Below are 15132 nucleotides of genomic sequence, written 5' to 3' on the forward strand. Positions count from 1 at the left end.
GTGACAAAACCTCCATAACAAAACACGTATTGACAACTACAACTAAATTCATACTTCTACAGGCATATTTTAGGAAAAAAATCTCCATTTCTGTTCCATATACTCCCTACAGGACACCTCCCTGAATTGTTGAAATTGGTGTACTTATGAAATAATACCACTTACCTGCTCTTTCTACCACACAGTTTTAATTGGTGCAGGATTCTTTACATCATGTTCTAAACCACTTTGCTGCTATTAAGTTTAAGAGCTACTGGGGCCCTCTGGGATAAAAGTAGCCATTCAAGTGCAAGGTCATTAGGAAAACTTGGAATTTCCAAGTTAGTTGTTATGCCTCCTGTTAGGAAAGGTATCTTTAAAAAAACTGTTTCGAGAGCCATGACATCTTCTGTGCAGCAGCCCAAACCCAAAATTGCCTGTGTTACTACTGAGTTAATGGTACAATGTAATCTTGATTCCAGACATAAAAGCAATATGAGAGTACAAGGAGTGTGGAATTTTTAAATTTACATTCATAAATTACAGTTTCATTAATTCATTTGGGAACTCTGTAACAGTTTATGTTTCCCTTCTTACCAAATTTGCTTTCGTACACAAGTGGCAATTATCTCCATTCTTAATGACAGAGGCAGAAAATGTCTGATTTCATTGAGCAGTTGCTAGCAGATGGTAACACCTCACCTAGCTCTCAAAAGAAACTGAGACTGGAAGAACAATATTCATGAACCCGCCCTAGTTATCAGGCTCTCCTAATCCTCACCCAGCCAGTTACTAGTTTAAGGGATACTCTTATCTTCCTCTTTGTAACCATCTTCCTCTTCCCAAACCCTATGAGTGAACACTTAAATGAGCTATTGTATTTTTTCCTTTCTGCAAACTAGACAAAGGTCTTTACCTAACACTTCTCTAAAGAGCACAGCAATACAAGTGGCTAACATAAACATTCTCCTTGCTAGCAGACACGAAAAAGTGAAAGAAAAAAATTACTATAGAAAATGATTCCAAAGTACTAGTAGCTTTTTTAGATATTATGAATTGCTACAGCACCACTCTGAATAAACTGAATATTCTTTGACTTTTGAAATCCAGAGTCAGATCTTATTTTTACATATTCTTGACTCCTTTCTTAATCAACAGAACTCCTTGCCAGAGTAAGTGCTGTTTCTACAGGGGAAAGGTTTGTAAAACTAAGCAAGCTAGCAGCTGAGTGAAAATACAGAATCCATCACATCCAAACCCCAAGTTATTGTATATCAAGATGTGAATTGTGCACAAAGTGCGTAATTTTATTATTAGCTTCTGCCAGTAAATAGCACATTATTAGCAGTTACATAAGCATCTCACAACTGGTCAGTTGAAAGCTGTATTATACTGCTAACATAAGAAAAACCCCTAGAAATAGTAACAAAATCTGTTACATTTTATAATAAGAGATGAGCGTATTATTAGGAATAGATAGACGTATAAAAGACCCTATTGCTTAAGCTTAGTGATTCTCTTTGTCTAACATATCACTTAGACCTTCAGTATTGATTCAAACTGAACTGAGTCCTTTGGGTTGTATCATGCAGATGTGTTTGATCTAATCATCCTTCACTGGTAGGGAATGAGAGGAATCATGAGGGACAGGGAGTATTTGTTTTGGTTTAGTTCTGATAACCAAAACTGGATCCAACTGGCAGAATGTTCTTTCTGACATTTTGCAAGAAATCTGGTCTATCTTTTGTATGGCTGTGAGATGGAGGTTATAATGATTTTCTTGACAACACAAAAGCAGACAAAGTGTCTGTCTTGATCTTATTATAGATAGCTCAAAAATACTGATCAATAAAGCAGTTCTCCTTTACCAAAGAAACATTTTACTGAAAGTGACCACCTACAAAACCCCTAGTCAATAGCAGTAAAATAATAATAAACTTATATGATGGGTAATCTTGTTAATAGTAAGGGTTAAATCTATGTGGAGGATAATGCTATTACTGTTAAGTGTTTTTATTTATAGGACTCGGGCGGAGGAAAAGAAAATTTGAGAATTCATGTGAAACTGTAAGGATGAGGAAGCTATTCCAAATATAGGAACAGCCTTCAGTAGCACCCTAAGTGAAAAGTGGAATGTGTGGAAAAGGGCTGGAAGAAGGAAAATTTGTTGATGGAATGGTAGGGTAACAAGGAAGCACTATTGTGAACAAGAACAGTTACATATGGTTGAAACTTGAACAGACCTTTAGCAATAAGGACTAAGTCCTCAAAGAAGAAAATAAGTCAATGCTGAAAGTTAATCAAGATGTGAGTGCTAAATGTGGATATTAATTCAAGCTGTTGCTGCCTCAGTGAACTGGAGATCAAGAAGGTAAAAATGGAATAGTCTAGGTGACTAGTGACTAACAGTCACAGTCAATACATGTATAAAATACAACATGGTTTTGGCACCTATTCCTACATTACCATTTTAGGATGCTCCTGACAGCTGTCCCTATTGAAGGATCTACAGCTAACTGGTTCTTTGAAAGTCCATGCTGCATCCCTGTTTACCACCAGATCACCTCTGGTGTACCCATATGAAACTCTGGCTGAGCTGACTTCAAGGATGTTGGCTATACAGTGCTACTAGCAGTCACACTATCGATTTTTATACACCCTGTTGGTATTTGACTCTAGCATTGTCCTGTTTCAGAGGAATCGCCTGCCTTGGCCGGTCAGTATTTGCACTGATGTACTAATGAGCCATTACTAACACCCTAAATTAGACACTGATGAAGAACACATGCTGAATTTGTCTAAAGTTCATCTTTTTTGATGCTCTTGAAAGACACAATCAGTTTTTCTGGTGTAAAACTACCAGTCCTATGGACTGTACTATGAAGTTACACTCACCTCCTTTCTTCATTAAGATATTTTTATATCGTAATGGCATGATGTGTAGTACATGTTTAGAATCTAAATATTCCACAAATCAAGTGGAAGAAAATTAACAAATGCAATTATGACAAAGCTAACTTCCCTCTGACTTCCTCTTGGTTATCATGAATATAGTTGTGTCTTTAAGAGTCCAGTCAGCTGTGTCCAGCTGTTTTTTCAGGACACGTCTTTAGCAAATTCATTACATTAATGAAAAATGTAACTGTTTTTTTTCATTTTTTTAAAAGTTTTGTACACGAAAATAGGTAAAAAAATGAGTGTTAAGCAACCTTTTTTTCATGTGGTACAAAATGTAAACATAAAAGAATGCTATGCTACTTAAAACAAATATAAAACTATTTTTCAAAAAAAAAACAAACAACATTTTTTTGGTGTGTTCTTAGACTCCTGCAAAAAACAAGTTTCCTTTTTCTGATTTCTCCTCTGCATTCACACAGACTTACCAGGCATCTCCTTGAAAGTATTTTTGGCTAGATAAAAGAGTTTTACAGCTCTGGGGAAAATAACCTTACTATTGCTCTTAACTATCCCCTTGATACTTTCATAAAAATGTTAGACCAAACAGAATCTCTCCAGGAAATTCCTAAACTCTAACCTTTCAGGGTCAGAGAATGCAGCAGACAGTTTGTTGTCTTGAACAGTGACCTCAGTGAAGTCCTACTCCAAACAAACTTTTAGATGCTATCTATGTACTATCTCAGGGGAATTCAGTGCTAGCCCTTAGAGATCAACAGTAGCACTTTTTGTACCACTTTCTTCACTTTCTACAAAGAACGAGGAAATGACTCTTGAATCCATTAAGTTTCAAGTATGTTTTAATTATTGATTCCCTTAGAATAGCCCTAGTTATGCAAAAATTCTATATTGGAAATGATTTTTGAGAAGCTAAAATGTGCAATATTTCAGTCTTTATGATGTGAATAATTCTGAAGCCAGAGCAGATTTTGTGCATATTTAGGATATTATAGGACTGAAAGAGATTTTCTGGGTAACCAAGAACATTTCTGTTGTAATACAGAACATGTTGTATAATTTTTTTTTAATAAGCGTAGGAAATTCCTTCTTAAAAGCAGTTTTAATAGAGTCCCTTTCTTATTTCATATAAGCCGTTATCAGATAGAATTTACCTCAGTATTCTTAGATGAAATACAAATTAGAAAGCCTTGTAGAAATCACTGGCTTCATTCTTTTATGGAAATAAACTCTACAGAAGAATGCCGCCTTTGATATTTTTTGAGATTTCAAATTCTGCCCACCAAAACTTACATATTCTTATTATTCCATTAACATACAAATTATGTAAACGAAAGTTTGCCCGTATATTTATCATTCTAAAGAAAAAAAAAAGAATCCCGAAAAAGCTGTATATAGAGAGGAAATTATTCAGTGAGTTTGTCAAATACACTAAAGCCATGAAACTAATAACTATTGTTTGGATGAAATCATATACTAGAATAATCATAAGGTTCCACAATAATAATGTATTCCTTTTGGTATTATTGAGTTTTCAGTCAACAAAAAAGGTTGTTTCAGAGAGACTCCTGTGAATTCTTGGGGCTTCTCAGAACAGGACACATTCCAAACTTTGATCAATCTCTTCTAGAAAAATTACTCAATGACATTTCTTGCTATTTTACCCACTATTTTCTCCCAGAAGGCCAAAACTTAAAGATCTCTGTACTGCTTCAGCTGTAAAAGCACATCTGTCAGTTTAAATTAGATAGACAGTTTCCCATAGTCAAGGGGCAGACTAATGCCATTAACCTTCAAGCTTTACAAGAACTTTTTGGTGTTCAGTTTTCAAATGCAATACATAACAACTGCATGTGAAGATGATAAATGCCATGAAGAGTCAACAAAGTACATAGTATTATTTGTGAGGGACTTCAGACGCAAATTTTTTTTTAGGTTTTCATAATGCTTCTAATGCTGATAGAAAATTTTAAAAGTATGCATTTACCAAGTAGTAGATTTTTAAGGTGAAATATGTTCTTTGTGGTTTACTGTAATCTTATAAACCATAGACTAGATGGGAGCAGTATTCAGCTGGACAAGAGAAACCTCTCTTGAATCTCTAAACCTTGCAGTGTTTGTTTGTAGTAATAGAAAACGTATCTATGTCTTTGTGGCATTCTTACCTTGATAGCCAGATAGAAGGAAGTGGGAATCAAAATGACCTTTTTCCCCCCTCCCCATTATAAGCTCTGTGCCTGAAACATCCTGACCATGATATGAACAGCCTGAATTATCTGGATAGCAAGGAAATTTGCAATGTGGTAACTGCTGCACAGTACTAGATAAGATTTTTACACTTTTCCATGTCTTCAATAATTTAATAAAGTTGCACATCCTTTGTATCTGTCATTTATAGATCTGCATATCCTCATTAACAGATCATGTCTTAAACAACAACCACATCACACAAGATGCTCACCCCTGTCACATATAGCATAGCCCTCATGATAAAGGTGGTTTGTTTTTTTTTTTTTAAAAAAATATTTTCCATGTGTGAGCTAATGCTGAGTGGAGATAGAAATCTACAAATTAACTGCTTGAAAGAAGGAAAATGCTTGCTTTGGAGCAAAGTGGGAAGTGTATAACCATAAGCATAGGTAAGTTCAGTAAAGCTGGAATTCATATATGATGTTATCATGTGAAAAAGCATAGAGAAGTAAAATGGAGAGGTTCAATAAATTAAGTGTTGCAGCCAGCTCTTCTCTAAAACAAAAAGAACATATAGAAGTTTCAAAGTAAATTAACTGATTATATGCATTCTTCTTTATTGCATTTCAGTTTGCACTTAAGTTTGATGTAATAAATAATGAAAACAATGAACTCAGTTTTAAAAGGAGCTGACGAATCCTTCTGTGAAGTGCAAAGAACACAATCCCCATTCCCACTGACTCCTATGATATTTAAGGACATTCAATTATTTGACTAAGACCTAAATGAAAGAAGACTGGCAGACAGCTTAATGCAGAATGTCAGAAAAATGGTCCTCAGGAAAAAACACACCCAGATGTGTCAATGAAAGTAGTAATATAATTCTTTGATTTTATGAATGAGACATAGTTTAGTCCTGTGGAGTGTCTTTCATTACTCAAAACTGCCTTTTCAAATCAGGTCTCTGATGGAAGAATTCAGATTCAATAAACAGTTGCCAAAGTTGTTTGGTACACACATTTAAGATAATTCCCATGCTGCTAATGAAGTATTATTGATCGTACTGTTTACCTGTCAGATTAGTCCACTGTTGCCAACAGCAAAGCTATGCTCTACTGGAGATTATTAGTTATTAGCACAAGGTAAGTGAGCATTTGTTGAACAATATTAGTAGTGAAAGGAGAGGAAAACCACAGCAGTATAAATACTGCTTCATGCTAAAGACAGCGTGAACCAAAATACTGTGATTAAAAAAATCTTTTGCAAGCCTTTAAGAAACATACAGTAAAAAATACCAAATGTTTCCAAGTTAGAAAGATTTTCTTGTAAGAGGCAACAACTGATGAAGTTCTTATCTTTTTATCTTAAGACTGCTGTCTGCTCAATTTTCTTTCTTTCTACCCTTAGGCTTCTCATTGATGAGTACACCATATGTTTTGTAGAATGAACTTAAGCAATCCATAACAATTTGATAAAGCATTATCACTAGAGCCTAAAGAGACCGTTTGGATCAAGCAAGAATCACGAATTCTCACTTCTTTTCAAGATGCAATATAAATCCAGTTTCTATCTGTAGTTTCTACCCATATTCTGTATCGGTACATGTGCCTGCAAAACTTAAGTCTGAGATAACCACGGTTATCTTGTACTGTGTACTGCTATAGCCTCTACACTCCCATTACCCAGACTAGAATTTCTTGTCAAAAATGGTCAGTTTAATGGAAATGGGGAAAGAAAACTCTTCCACAGACAACAGAACTAGGGATCAAGCTTTAGTAGAATGGCTTTTGTTATCTTGCTGCCTTTAGCTAAAGACCTTTACTTCTAGGCTACAAGGCCTACTTGCTTTTGTGACATTCCCTCTGACCTAGCTAACTTTTTTTTCCCCATAACAGAACAGTTTAAATAGGTGTGATGGAAACTGTACTTATCTTTTCATGACCTATATGTCGGTCATTAGGACAGAGATTAAAAGGCTGAAAAAACTCAGTTTCAGTTTTCTCAGTCAAAATAGTGTATTGAATTTGCGTCTTTCTTATCTTAGGAGAGTGCTTTAACCAGTAAGGTACTGCATAAAAGCAAAAGTGAGAGGGCATCACTATCACCTCTTCTAGACAGGTTTTGAAAGAAAGGATACAGGCAGCTATCTGAAGTGTAGGATTTGGGCTGTGAAGTTTGAATGGGAGGAGGTACCTCTCTGCAACATGGAGAAAACCACCTAAATATAAGATCAGGATTTTAATTAAACCACATTCCTCTTTTCAGGATTATGCTGGGCCAGCAGGAAGTGGCTCTCTGCCCCGAGTGTTGTTGATCATTTCCTATGCACTGTGTAGGAATTGGGGTCAATGAAGTGAGTTAGGCACAGAGCTGCTCAGCACTGTAGTGTCAAGCTTGTTTGTTTGTTTTATTGTTTTTAATCTAGCCTTAAGTTCCATTCTAAATATTACACAGGGAAACTAGTAGAACCAGAGACTGAATGTGTATGTGCCAAGTCACAGTTCCCTGCCATAACCACAAGACCAACGTTCCTAATAAGGAGCTATAACAGACATGAGTCACTGTGGTTGTGGTTCTGCAAAGTAACATTTTACCTTCTAATTTAATAACTATCACATTATGCTTAGGTTAATTTGTACTTTTGAATAATGGTTTGTATTTGGCTTATGATTTTTCCCTCATATTGTTTGTTTCAGAGAGACTGCTAGAAAAGTTCTATTTCAAAAGAAAAATATTTCTTATAAATTGTATACAGTACATCTAGAAATAAACAAAGCAGTTTCTCACACTTATGTTAACAGTTAAAATTCATTGTCATGATATTTCAAAAATATTACCAATATTACATAAAGCACATATCTGTGAGTAGCCTTTCACTAGAATAATATTTTTAAAATCTTTATAAAATAGATATTGAATACTCTTGGCATGCATAAATTTTGTCTAGATGAAATGACCTTTAAAGGCTGCACTCACAAGTTAGACAAGGAGTTATCAGTGACCTGACATTAATACATGCTTTGTTGTTCATTTACTGATGCTGACAACTATGCTCTAGAGTTTGTAATTTTTCTTCCCACTTTAAAGATGGCAGGTGTTCCAAATACAAAACTTTTAAGAGTATTTTCCTAGGTGCTCATCTATTAGTACCACATAAATACCACTGAAAGTCCCCATTAAAATAAGAAAACAGAGCTGAATTTTTGATCAGTTAAATATTTGGACAGCTCAGCTGAACACTAGAAGTCTACATTTACCAAGTCAGTACACAGTGGTATCTGAAATAATAAAAGGGTAAAAGGCATCATCTTAAACACCACAGTGTGGTAACTGTTGGGAAATGGGCTGTCTTTTTAAGTAAAGATAGCTGACCAATAGGCACTTTTAGCACAATAGAAACATAGCTGGGTTAGTCCATACTGAAAATATATTCTGAGTTAATTGAGTTGGCCTGTAAGCAAACAATTCTAATTCTCTTGCTAACCAAAGCAGGAATTTTTATGTGTCTTTTACATATTATCAGTAATCTTTAACGGAATGTCTTTACAGCTACGTAATCTACAAGAAGTGCCAGAGAAGCCTGTCCTTTTGCCCTCTTATTTATACCTGATTGCTTTAGAATCATTACCACCTAATGATACTAAAAACTGTGGTAGGTCAAACTGATACAAGGGTATTCTGGTACCTTTTTAAAAAACAGTTTACAGATTACCCTCAAATCCCTCATAATTTCTTCTAGTAAAAGCCACACTGAATCTCGGAAGAAATGAAACACAGCAAATGTGTTTAGAGGAATTTAGAAATCCACCCAAGCATTTGCTACTCAATTGATGTTTCAAGCTACAAACACTTGTCTGTTTTACAAGGAGGAAATCCCTAAGAGTCCTTAAAGAGAGCTAGTTTCTATATAGTTTGAACCTGCCCCCAGTAAAAAACTATTATTTTCATTTCAGAAATCTGAACAGGGCTCTGATGTAATACACAATCTGTAGAAAGTACTTTCTGTACTTAGAAGAATTTTACTATCCTGAGTAAAAGAACAGACATTTCAGTAGTGACCTAATACACACAATAGAAACAAAACGCTTCCATACTATACAAGCAGGTTTCCTGAAGTGGTTCTCTACATTCAGTACCCTTTCCTTCTGTTTACTCTTCTCCAATGTTCCTATCCTTTGACTGTGAAAGAAGTTATTTTTATACTAAACTGTAAAGTTTTATTTAGAAAGTGTTATGCTTCTACATTATACTAAAAATGAAAACAAAGCAGACTCCTGCTAACTGAATCCTAAAATGTCCCAGGATACCACAAAGGCCAGCACCGCAAAAAAATGACTAGCAAGTTTAAACCCCACACATTCCAAGTGCTCTCAGATGCTTTTTTTCTCAAGCAGGGCTACAGGCAAGCAACACAGTTTAAAGTTCATTATGTTATCTGTTATACTCAGTACATGCAGTAGTTATGCTGAACTGTGGTAATAGAAAACTAAGTAACCAGTAGCGTGCTCCAAGTTGAATTCAAGCTTTGCCAAAAATAATGTACATACTTCAGCATATTTTGGCTGTACACCAAACATGAAACAATTTGTACTGGACTATTATTTGTTGAATTAATTGTGTTATCCAGCTACAGATTTATTTTCTTTAAATGTAAGTTTGCATATTTTCTTTTCATGTAATAAGATTATATGTCATATAGCACAAAAATACCAGAGTATGAGATAGCATCACTTGGCAATGTAATGTTCTAAACTTAACAGTTTCTTTCATGAAAAGTAGGAAAAGATTTATTTGCTGTAGGAGCCTAACTCTATAAAGTTGGACTTTGTTGACCATAGCACCCAATGGAAGCCTTTTGAATTCAAGATGGTTCACATGCATTTATATTTTGTTAATACAGAAAAACATTGTTTCATTGACATATTATGTAAAACATTGACACTACATATATATATATAAAATGAATTATAAACTGCATTAGATATATGATATATATGATATATAGCATATAGAATATACTATATAGTTTACGGTATACAGAACATATATAAATATTATATAGGTTGATCCAAAACTGTTGAAGTGAATAGTTTCTAAATGAAGCTTCCTTAAATAAATTTTATTCAAGGTCTTAGATAAACAAGGCATGAATGGTGCTCAGAGATTCCCAGGGTCAACAGATGAAAGAAAGGAGGGATTTCATGATCAGAAGAATTCCTTCATATTGGTATGGGCTCCAACCAGTTAGCATCAGAATAAATCCCAACCATAACTGACATTTTCTGATCTCCATGTCTCTTATATTACTCAGAATCCAAGAAGTATTTAACACGGACTGTAGCCCACATATAGTGACCAAACATAGAAAGAAAAAATTATATTAACTACTAGCCAACAGGGAAGGCATGAAACCAAAGACAAGTACCTTTACACTCAACAAAAATAATAATAAAAAAAATCAGAAATTGGATAAGAAAAGTAGTTTTCCTCCTTTCTTGGATACATAAGGAGTTCTATCAAACACTACACTCCAGCCTTTATTTGATTCTTACTGTTGCTGTCCAAAAAAACCCCATATGATTCTCCCCTGTTCACCAGTCAGGACTGGTCACAGATGTCTCTTTTTCCTTTTCTTGTATCGGCTCATGTTCTCATTTTTCTCTTCTCTCAGTTTCTCACAGAGCTCCTGCTAGCTGCCTCCTGGAATTAATGATCTAGCAGGCACCTTTACCTTGGTCTTGGCTCCTGAGTGCTGGTCTAGAGTTCTGAATAGAAACCTGCAACCCTGCCTTTGCTCCACTGTGAAGCATCTTGCATGCATGTTTCAGTTTTGGTACAGTTCCACTCATTCCATCAATCCATTCCTTTCCCCAATGCATTCTCTGCTATTGCTGTGAAAGGAGTAACATCATAATGCTTATGCAGTCCTAGACAATTTCTTTCTTCTGGTGTTTGAGGAAAACTAGCCAGGCTGCACCATCTGGTGAAAAGTTGCATGGGCTGGTGATTTGCATGTTCATTTATGATTTAGGAGGTAAAGTTCTAGTCCTAGTTGTGCCTCTTGCTATGTGTGGCTGTCCTGGTTTCATCTGGGATATAGTTAACTGTCTTCCTAGTAGCTGGTACAGTGCTATGTTTTGAGTTCAGTATGTGAAGAATGTTGATAACACTGATGTTTTCAGTTGTTGCTCAGTAGTGTTTAGACTAATGTCAAGGATTTTTCAGCTTCTCATGCCCAGCCAGCGAGAAAGCTGGAGGGGCACAAGAAGTTGGCACAGGACACAGCCAGGGCACCTGACCCAAACTGGCCAACGGTGTATTCCATACCGTGTGACGTCACATCTAGTATAGGAACTGGGAAGTGGGGGCGGGGAATCGCTGCTCGGGGACTGGCTGGGTGTCGGTCGGCGGGTGGTGAGCAATTACACTGCGCATCATTTGTACATTCCAATCCTTTCATTATTACTGTTGTCATTTTATTAGTGTTATCATTATCATTATTAGTTTCTTCTTTTCTGTTCTATTAAACCGTTCTTATCTCAACCCACGGGTTTTGCTTCTTTTCCCGATTTTCTCCCCCATCCCACTGGGTGGGGGGGAGTGAGTGAGCGGCTGCGTGGTGTTTAGTTGCTGGCTGGGGTTAAACCACGACAGTGGCCCTAGGAAAGTCATTATTGCCATGGTCTTCTGCTCCATGACCTGTACAACTGGCACCTACCAGTGAGGTATTTTGTGCTGTGTGGGTGGAAAGTTATAGAGAAGAGCTTGAAATTAATAACGTAGTAAAGAAAAGCTTAACAAATGGACTTTGCCATAATTACGAGACACTACTGTCAGGGTGCCGACTAATGACTGGCAGCCTGCAGACTAGGGACTCAAGCACTCAGTTCATGCTAGGAATATTATCGCAGCCGTGGGATATTTTTGTTGGAAGCATTATTTCAGTTTTTATTGGAAACTTTACCTTAAGTGATCATCAGAAAAGTGGGAATACGAAATCCCCCTGACTCAGTATGACCTCTGCTGGCCAGAGTCCTACATTAGCAGAAAGCAAATGCGCAACTCGAACCTTCTAAAGGCCTGTTAAACTGGTCATATATTAGCTTTGAGTAAGGGTCAATTAAAATCCCATGTATTTGTAATAAATTTCAGCCCTCAGCTGAAAATTTCTGACATTTGTTGTTTTAGAGAATTTTATCAGAAAATTTTTAGTAAAATAGAAAGCAAAATCTAACCTGAAAAAGTTCATTTTTTAAAATAGAATATGTTCAACAAGTAAATGTAGCAGAGTATTTTTACATTACACTCAAAATCAGCAATTTGGTAAATCACCATAAGGAATGTAGCAAGTTATGGTCGCTCTCAACAAACCATTAAATAGAACTACTATATTTTTAATTGTCAGTAAATAAAAATATCTTTTTCACTTAGAAAATGAACCCTTTCTGCTATACTGAAGTATATATCCTATGCTTCTGGTGTAGGTATTTTGTGCACAATAAATGATTGCCCGTTCCTTTACATCTTCAAATCTGTGTAGTTTTAAGTTCTTCTTAAACTTTTTGGAGCTGTGAATAACCATGTCAAGTCACTTCATAGGGAAATGAAATGCATTGATAAAATTTTATTGTTAGTAAATAATAGCCAAAATAATGGTAATTTTGCCTCCTTCATTGTCACTCAGTATTTAATATTTCAGTTGGTAAGTACTGATCAGGTCCTGGCAAAAGCTAGAGGAATGTTTCAACTACATATGACAAAGAAAATTGCTTTGACAACTACAATTGCTAATCAAACAGCCCAAATGCATGAAAGCTTATGGATTTTCAATCCTCTGACTCTTTCCTGCATTTAAGACTAATTGGTGAAAGAAGAATAAGCAAAACAGTAAAAGAAATGACTGGAGTGAAGTCAGTATCTTCCATCTCATTATGAGGAGTTTTATTAATTACTGAAGAATAAAATGTCATTTATGGGCTAGATTAATAGAAAAGTTAGAGAAAGAGCACAGATGACCTAGCTGTGTATTTAAACTGGTTTTGGTTGAAGTTTACTCCAAAATTTCAGTCTCAGGGTCTGACCCTGAGGGTGCCTAAAATCACCGAATGTGTAAGCCTCTGTGAGTGAAGATAGCTACACAGTGAGAAATTTGGGTTTTGGCACACCTAGAAATGTCCAAAATTTAATTGAGCAAGCTGTTGCTTAAGAGGTGGGAAAAGAGCTCAGTAAACCTGCAGTTGTATTTGATCTCCAGGCAAAATCTTCTTTGGCTAATAGGCAACTGAAAAGGCAGTTTGCGAGTGTGTTTTGATTGCAGTGCTAAGACTCTGGTGTATAATCTCACTGAGTTTTTAAGCATAAGGCACAACTGCCATTTTTAATGAGAAAAGCTCAGGCACGCCTAACTGCAGGATTCTGGATTCTCATCTAAACAGGCACCTAAATTATTGACAGGATAAGAGGGAGATGTCTTCTAAGCTTTGCATGTCTAAATGTGCAGTATGCAGTGCCTTGCAGAGTTATTAACTTGCATATCAGAAGCAATAGTATCGTGCTGGGAATAGCTCGGCACCTGACTCAATCAGCCTGGATTTTCAGGTGAAGTATGGCATTGAAATGAATATCCTCCTTCAGGTATAAGTCTGTATCTGGGACAGAAGCCTCTCAGGGTCAAAGCTGGGCCTCAACCAGTAAAGGATTAGTCTTTGGTGTTCCTATTCTACCTTACATAGTCCCCTATCCAGTGCATGTGCTATAATGAGTCCTGTTATGGTATCTAAGTGAGCATGGGAAGTTATGATTCTGATACACACTGGCACACCTGAGTCAGTTTCATATAGGTAACAGAACACAAAACACAAGCACTCAAGCTTTCAGACATGTAAGGAACCAGCAAATTAAGGCTCCTGAAGAGTGTACACTGGCTGCTAGCAGAAGATAAAGCCTGTGCTGCTCTCTCTTTGCTATTATGGATAGTCACAATAACTAGATTAAGATATGATAGCGTATCTTCCCAACTTCATTCAACTATCTACCTATAGTTTTTCACCTAATTCTGCATCATTAAGTAAGGTTGGAGGTGTAACTCAGATTCCATAACAGCTGGGTATTTTGACAGAAAGAGATGCAATGCTTAAACTTCTGTGGATCTAGTTCTAGCTCCACAACGGTGTTGCTGATGCACTGAGTGTGTACCATTGAATATTCCAAGCCACATGTCAGTCCAAACAATCCGTGTTTAGCAGTGACATCCATTTCAACAATTTCAAGACAAAAGCCAGTCACTTACCAGTGACTGGTTGGAGTCACAGTTACCTATTCTAAATACTTCTTGGTTATAGTTCATTCTTTTTTTTATCAACTTGACAAAAAATAATTAATTAATAAAAATATTGAGAAATTAAAATTTTGAAAATTATGAAGAATGTATTTTATCAGTAAAAGAATTCCACAATTACTATACAGAAAGGAAAACACGAGCCTACAGCTGACCGATGCTTGTGCAGCAGCTAATAGGGTTAAATTTTTGAAGTGGAATTTTAAAGAATGTGAGGGATAATCTTTTCCTTTAAAGTAATCTTGGAACATAGAGACATTAATCTCCTACTTATGGTATCCAACAGCTTGGTCCTTGGTAGTAATTAATTAGACTTCAGTTGCTGCTAAAATTAGCTTAGTCATGGTTTCCAACTAATACGTCTCAACTACATGCCTGCATAATTATGTTGGTTGATGTAAATTATAGCACTCATAAAAATAATAACTATTTTGTAGCATGATATCAAATATAATATCTTTTTACTGTTTGATAAAAAACCTAATCAATGTAATCATTTTTCCCAAGAGGAGGTGATATGCTGGTACTCAGAAAACTGACAATGCAACATATCACTGCATTCCACATCCACAGGAGAGCAGTCTATGATGTGTGTTATGATGTCATAATGTTAGATAAGCAAGCAAGAGTTGTTTGGTTCAACTGCTTAGAAAATCTTGTCCTTTGTCTCACCATTGTTTATGACAGAGATGTTTTTATCAGGTATAATGAAA

This window comes from Harpia harpyja, chromosome 2 (assembly GCF_026419915.1).
Source record: "Harpia harpyja isolate bHarHar1 chromosome 2, bHarHar1 primary haplotype, whole genome shotgun sequence".
Classification (NCBI taxonomy): Eukaryota; Metazoa; Chordata; class Aves; order Accipitriformes; family Accipitridae; genus Harpia; species Harpia harpyja.